The sequence below is a fragment of the Rhinolophus sinicus genome, linkage group LG06, assembly GCF_036562045.2.
Source record: "Rhinolophus sinicus isolate RSC01 linkage group LG06, ASM3656204v1, whole genome shotgun sequence".
NCBI lineage: Eukaryota > Metazoa > Chordata > Mammalia > Chiroptera > Rhinolophidae > Rhinolophus > Rhinolophus sinicus.
The window spans coordinates 2,176,812-2,184,218 of record NC_133756.1 but is presented as its reverse complement, the minus strand read 5'-3'; the positions used below and the strand labels follow the sequence as shown (position 1 = coordinate 2,184,218).

At 52.2% G+C, this 7,407-nt stretch overlaps 1 long non-coding RNA gene across 1 annotated transcript; it reads left to right on the top strand.

Moving 5' to 3' along the window:
- Positions 1 to 1,401: 1,401 nt before the first annotated feature.
- On the top strand, positions 1,402 to 7,097 carry LOC141572050 (uncharacterized). Its single transcript, XR_012497073.1, has 3 exons — positions 1,402 to 1,510; positions 4,129 to 4,235; positions 7,046 to 7,097. It is a non-coding gene; the product is annotated as an uncharacterized LOC141572050 (long non-coding RNA).
- Positions 7,098 to 7,407: the final 310 nt, after the last annotated feature.

The following is a 7,407-nucleotide window of genomic DNA, read 5'->3' as shown; positions in this document are numbered from 1 at the left end:
TTCTCTCCCCTTTCTCAAATAAAAAGCAGAATATCACACCTGCTGTTCTGCATCGTGCTTTTTTCACTTAAAAATACCCTGGGGGAAAAAATACCCTGGAGATGGTTTCATCTCAGTATATGAATGTGTGTATACACATGCACGGGCACACACAAGACATATGGGCAAACGTGGTCCCTCTGAGGGCACACAAGCCAAATTCGATGTGCTCTGTCTGCACACAACACCCCGATGTAAAGAACTGGACTGGGTTCCGGGGGGAAGGAAAAGGTGAAGGCAGAAAAGGCACAGCCTCCCCAGCATGAGAGGGGACACAGCCACTGTTTGGGGCACAGTGGAGACAGCATCAAACTTGGGGTCTCTCCGGAGCTCCATCCTATTTCCTGGAACTGGGGAGAGGTAGTAGGATAAAGTGTTTTACAAAACAGGAGGAATGTCTTACATGGTCTTGCTTCAGACAGACCTGGGTTCCAGTTATTAGCAGGAAAGACCAGACAGCCTAATTATTCTGAGCTTCAGTTTCCTCATCTGTAAAATGGGTATAATAATAATACCTCCTTTGGATTATTGTGAGGATTAAAGGAAAGGATGCAGATAAGGGGTTCAGCTTAGTCTGTGACACATAGAAGATGCTCAATTAATGGTAGCTGCTCTCACGATGATGATGATGATGGTGGTGACATATTCGAATGTACTTTGAGAAGTCAAAGGACATGATAATGGTTATCCTAACTACTTTCACACAGCACTTTCAAGTTTGTATGTGTTGAGCATGCTCCCTTTCTCAAGGGCATCTGTATGCATTTGGGACGCACAACAATCTCCCAGGTAGGGGTTTATTCATCCCTGTTTAACCGATGGGAAGCAGGAGTTCAGAGAGGTAGAGGTACTTGGCAAGACTGTTCAGCCCTCAGATGAGGGTCCTCTGGCCTTTTGTGTTTTTCCTCACCTCTGACGCTCCCTGGGCCAGCAAACTCCAATATAAACCCAGAGCCAGAATCTCTGGCCCTTTCAAGCCTCCAGCTCATTTAGTTGCTCGGGCACCTCTTCTTTCTCCTTCCTCATCTGTATAGCAGGATTAATCACCCCCCAGAGATCAAGAAATAATGAGCATGCCTGACATAGCACACATTTGCTGTGGGCTGGCCCTGCACAAAGCGTTCAGCTCGCATTATCTGATTTCACGCTAGTGGCAATCACATGCAAAGAATACAATGATTAGCTTGCTTTTACAGAGGAGGATGGTGGGGCTGAGAGAGGTTAAGGAATTTGTCCAAGGTCACACAGCAAAGTGGCAGAGCCAGGATTCAAAGCCAGATCTTCCTGGCCCCAAAGCCAAAGCTCTTACTCAGGACATTACTACCTCCCAGAAACTGCTCTGATGGTGAAAGTGTCTGCAAAGCCATGAAACGTTAGAGGAACTCCAAGAAGGGAGAACTGCTTGGCTGACCTCCGACCTTTCCAGTAGCCTCCTCCAACTCCTGGAGCTCATGATCCGGCTGGTGGTGGGGTGAGTGAGCCAAGTCGCTGGGGTGCAGCAGGTGTCCCGACCAAGAACCAGGCTCCCCACCCCACCCAAAGGACAGCCTGGAAGTCCCCTCTGTGTAAGGACAGGCCTGTCCTGATCACCCAGGCCAGCTCCCACCCTCACACACATGCAGACATGTCCTTGTCACCTGTATATAGCCCTTTCAGGTTACCAAGCCCTTCTTGAGCCTTCTCTCATTTAACCCAAATCTGCCACTTCCTAGCTCTGTGGCCTCTCTCTTCTCTGTTTTATCACCTGTAAAATTGGATCCTAATGACACACGCTTCACAGGGATGTTGTGCGGATTAAACATGACAACACAGGAAGTGCTTAATACATGGTAGTGATCCTTGCATCCGGGTCCCTCTCAGTCAGCCCATGATCCAGGGAGTGGACAGGCAGGGAATGACCCTCCCTCCTCTCCCTGCCTGCCCGGATCCCTTCAGAGCCCTGAGGCCCCGTCCTTGCATGCTGGACTAGGCGGCTGAGCCAGGGGCCTTCCTCCCAGAGCCTCGCAGTGACTTTCAAAGCTGGAACATCACAGCAAGCCTTCCTGCCAGCAGCCTGGCGCTGTCCTCTTCTCTGTCCAGCCTGCAGGCAGAGCCAGGGGAAGGGAACACTTACCTCGGGAGGGACTTCTGCTCCTGGCCCTTGCTGCACTCCCAAAGGCCTCCTGTCTCCAGCTCCCCCTGGGCTTCCAGGGGCAGCAGGAAGGGGGTGACCCCTGCCTCCTCTCGCAGCCTCCTCCTCCTCTGCTCACTCCGGGTCCTTGAAGTTGCCGTGCTGGGCTTCCATCATCTGAGCACATTGATTTAGGGGAAGCAAATGAGGAGGCTGCCTGTTGGAGGAAGACAGATTTCTCCCCCAACCAACCTCACATGGGGTCCCGGGAATCCATAATGAGCCATGTGTGGCTGGCTTCGCCGGATCCGGGCGGGAAGCTCAGCAGAGTCTGGGAAAGGCAGGGAGGCTAATTGTAGGAAAGCACTGGAGTGAGAAGGAACTCTCTTGTCCTCCACGCAGGCCCTGGGAGGCTGGGGAGGACAGGGGGCAACCTCGTGGCCTGCAGGGGTCCAGAGGGGCCCAGCAGAGCTGTCTGTTAACCCCACTCCCACCCTGAGCCCCTGGCTGCACAGGCCCAGCTAGGAGCCGTGATAGATGGCACGTGAAAACCCCATGTGAGCTGCAAGGTCAGGGAGCTGGAGAGACGGGAAAGAGGAAGATGGGTCGACCCAGGGCGAGGAGCCCAGGCATGTGCTGAGGGGCAGGAGAGCCTCTGCCTGGCACCAGCTGGGCAGGGGATGCTGCCTCTTAGGACTAAAGATCGTGCCAGCCACCTCCAGGCCTGGAAGGGTGCCTTCTAGCTGAAGGAGGCAAACACGGGCAGGGCAGACGCCAGACAGCCTGTCTGCAGGACCACAGAGACACAGGCCACGTGTGCAGAGAGGGCTGAAGGCAGAGGGAACAAGAGCACTTGTTATCTGCCCCTCGGGGGGACTGCTCTCTCTCTGAGGGGGGGTCTACCATCTACCACTGGACTTGACCACCACTCTGGGAGTGGAGAAGACGTTGCAGCCCTGAGCCTCAAGTCTCCAAACCTGCCCAGGGCCCCAGACAGTCTCCATCCTCAATGAGGCACTCCACAGAGAACAAAGTCCCCTGTCCCAGACACGCTGGGTGGGGTGTCTGCCCAGCCCCCAGTCAGGTTTCCGCCAGGCCAGCGCATTGCTCCAAAGGTCAGGCCTGGGTGCCTGGCTCGGGGCAGGATCCAACCAGGCTGACCGTCCAAGCAGCCCTCTTCCTAAGGTTCCCCCTACAGGGTGAAGGGGAAATGGATGTTTATTTGCATCTTTGCTAATTCGAAAAGGAGCATAAACAGTGGCGCTCAGTGGCACAGCTCTGCTGAGGGTGTAGTTTAAGCCGAATTATGTGCGATTAGTGCCTTTGCTCTTTGTTCCCATGGCATATTAATTGCAGATCTGGTATTGTAGCAATTAGCACAATTATGGGCCCTCTCAGTCTTCCGGCAGGCCACCGTCTCCATGCTTTCAGCCAAGGAGGTAGGCTGGCGAGACGGAGAGAGATGCCCCCTGGGAAGAATGCCTGTCTCCCCGAAGTTAAGATGAGGTCGTTGGGGTGGGCCCTGATCCAATATGACTGCTGTCCTTATAAAAAGGGGAAATTTGGCCATGTAGAAGGAAGATGGCATGAAAAGACAGGGGAGAAGACGGCCGTCTACACGTTGCCAAGGAGAGAGGCCTGGAGGAGATTCCTCCCTCACAGTCCTCAGAGGGAACAATCCTGCCCACACCTTGACTTTGGACTTCTCGCCTCCAGAACTGAGGCAATACATTTCTGTTGTTTAAGTCACCTGTGGTGTTTTGTTAAGGTGGCCCAAGTGCACTGAAAGACCCACCTTTGTCCCAGGCAGAGTCCCCTGGGTGGGACGAGGAAGGCTAGGGGAAGGGGGCACCAGTGTAGCGGTCTGTTCAGAAGTCTCGAGAAGGGACCCACAGTGAAAGCACCTCCCTCCCACTAGGCACCTCTTCCCCAGGGCTTGCCATCAACGTCACCTCTGTTCTCCTGTCTTCTGTCCACAGCACTGCACCCATCTCTAGTCACCTGGCTCGGCCCTTCCTGAATGCATCACTTCCTTTCCCTTTGTCATCCCCTAATCTTGATGACAGAGGGTGACCTACCTGATACGGTAAGCAGAGTACATATTATTTCCAGGTTAACCAGTTATAATGGTCAGGTATCTGCAAAGTGCTTTACAGCTTACAAAATACTTATCAAAGACCTGTTCTCATTCCACACTTACAACAAACTTAGGTGCAGTTAGCATTATCACCCATTTCACAGATGGGGAAACTGAGGCTTGGATAAGTCACAGAGAACTTCTAAGTAGCAGGGCTCAGACTTGAGCTCTGGTTTTGCATCTTGTGCTCTCTCTCCACAGCAGCAATTCTCATGGGATGTTCCATAGAATATTTAAAAAAAACTTAAGAGTTCTGTGGTCAAATAGACGAAGAAAAGCTAAATGAAAATGGACGTCTTTACTGCAGGACTTCTCGAACCTTTAACATATTGTAGCTCTCTTAAAAAATGCATGCAGCATGCAACATTCATTTTTCAGCCTTCTTCTACCTTTGTGGGACACCTGCCATTCCAGGGCTGCATGACACCACAGTGCCATTCTAGGATGGCAAAACCAGGTCTACATGGGGAAGCAGAAAACTGATCTTAATGTCAATGGGCAGGTCCTGTTCCTACCCTGCCCCACCCCCAGCTCTTCCCCTGTGCCCGTGGCAGGCTGGCTGAGCACCCATGGTTGGTGTCACTGTAGGATTTCTCACCCTCTGGGGTTCAGCCAGCATCAGAGCCTCGTGGTGACAGCTTGTCCCTGATCACATTGTAGGCACAACTGTTTCCACTGCATATGGCTCTCGGGGTGATCACACTCTCAGCCTGCCACACCCTCGCCACAGGAAGGGGATATGACTAAATCCTTAGCAACTGCGAATGGTCCAACACGTGGCACAGTACCCAAGCAGAGCCAATCAGAGACTGCCCTGGGACTGTTGGGGAACCGAGAGAAAGAACTTTCCTTTCACTGAAGCTGCCAGGAGCCATATTCTGCTGTAGGAGAAGGTCAGTCTGAAAGGAGATGATGAGACCAAAAGGCAAAGTCAGGCTGAAACAAGAAAAGGACCTAGAAGGAGAGAATGTTCCAGAATCATCAAGTCCCCAGTTCTAGACCCTGAGGACCTGGTTCCTGCTGCAACTGATTTAATCCTATGAACTACCCCCCACCCCAAGCCTCCCCAGCAACACAAGTCAGTTGGAACTGGGTTTCTGTCACATGCAAACCAAAAAATTCTGACCAATAAAAAAGTCCCCGAGCCCTTTCAGTAGCCCGGAGTTGATTTACCAGCCAAGACAGGCCCAACAGAATCGTGGGTGTGGGGTACCACACAGATGCCAGGGCCCAGCCCCCCTCAAACATGCCCTGAGGCCTCAGCCAGTGAGACAGAGATGATGGCCTCCTCTCTGTAGGGCCCAGATTCCTTGTTTCTGAACACAATTTCAGTTCAGAAAATAGGGTCACTGTATCTATAGGTCACAGAGGGCTCAGCAGAAAAACCAATTCAAGGTCAAGGTTATTCATTCATTTAACAAACCTTTCCTGAGGGCCCACAATATGTCAGGTACTAAGGATACAGCAGTGAAAAAATTGGTGAGGTCCCTGATCTCCCGAGCTTACCTTTAGGAGAAGTGAGAGATAAACGAGCAAGGGAAGAAATTCATAAATAGGGCTATTTCATATAAAGAAAATGAACAGGAAAATGGGAAGGAGATTGTCAGAAAGCGGAACGCAAAATAGGGTGGTCAGTGAAGACCCTCTGAAAGGGTCCTATGGTCTGAATGTCCCCCCCAAAATTCATATGTTGAAATCCTAACGCCCAATGTGATGCTCTTAGGGGCCTTTGGGAGGCAATTAAGTTATGAAGGTGGAGCCCCTGTGAATGGGTTAGTGCTCCTATGAATGAGACCCCACAGAGCTCCCTAATCCCTTCTGCCGCTTGAGGACATGGCAGGAAATCAGCTGTGTGCAACCTGGAAAAGGGCTGTCACCAGAACCTGACCTTGCTGACACCCTCATCTAGGACTTCCAGCTTCCAGAACTGTGAAAAACAAATTTGTGTTGTTTATAAGCCACCCAGTCTGTGATGTTTTGGTAGAACAGCCTGAACAGAGTAAGATGGGGTGACATTTGAGCTGACATTGGAGAATTGAGGATCCAGCCATGCGGAAGAGCACTGCAGGCAGAGGAAATAGCAGAGGCATAAGCCCTGAGGTGGGCGCAGGGTAGGGGGCGTGGGGGGTGTGGTAGGAGATGAGGTCAGAGATTAGCAGGAACCAGGTCACCAAGGCCTGGGGCTGCCCAGGAGAGGGAGGGGAGATTTTTATCCTGACTGCAAAAGGCAGCCACTGCCTTGCAGGGTCCCTGGTAGGAAACTTGGCGACCTTACTTGGTCCCAGGAAAGTAAGCAGCTCCCAGACACAACATTTCAGGGAAGGCGTGGGCTGGGAGCCATCAGAGTATTTATTCTCTGATATAGCAAGAGTAAGAATGCCGCGAGGGCCCAAAGATTCAAGGTCACTGATGCCATCTAAAGGTCAGGAGAGGCCAAGTGATGCTGCAGAAACACACAGCCCCAAGACCCTCAGGTCACAAGACAACACACTTCCTTCTTTACTCCTGGACTGGCAGGGGCTCTGCCAGGACCCAGACAGATGGGGCAGCCTCCTCTGGAACATTACCAAGTGTATCTTAAAGCTTCCATCTGAAATGGCCCATCACTTCTGCCCACATTTCATTGGCCAAAGCAAGTCAGGGCCACACTTAACCAGAAAGAGGGGGAAGGGGGACACAATCCTTCCAGATGCCTGGAAGGTAGAGCGATGGGACTATTTGGGGCAGCACTAATGACTTCCGCACTTCCTGTTTTACAGATGGGAAACTGAGGCTCCGCCACATGGAATGGAGTTGCCCAAGGTTAGTAGCAAAGTGGTTACAGCACCCAGACCCTGATCCAGTCCAGCGCTCTCTGCAATGCTCCACCCCCTCCCCACCCTGCCCCAGGCTCCTCTTCTGCCTAATGACCTTTAAGAGCTTAATCTCATAAGCTTCTTGTGCCCTCTACACACAAGCATGAGCTTGTCCTCCCAGCATCTTGGAGAAGGGACAAAGTACTAGGACACCCCGTCTCACCCTCCCCCACACACAAATGTTTGGGTCCCTGAATAGATCACACGGCCCAGGGAGGGGGTGGCAAGCGCAGGCCGGAGCTAGTGCTGGCTGCTGCCCACCAAAC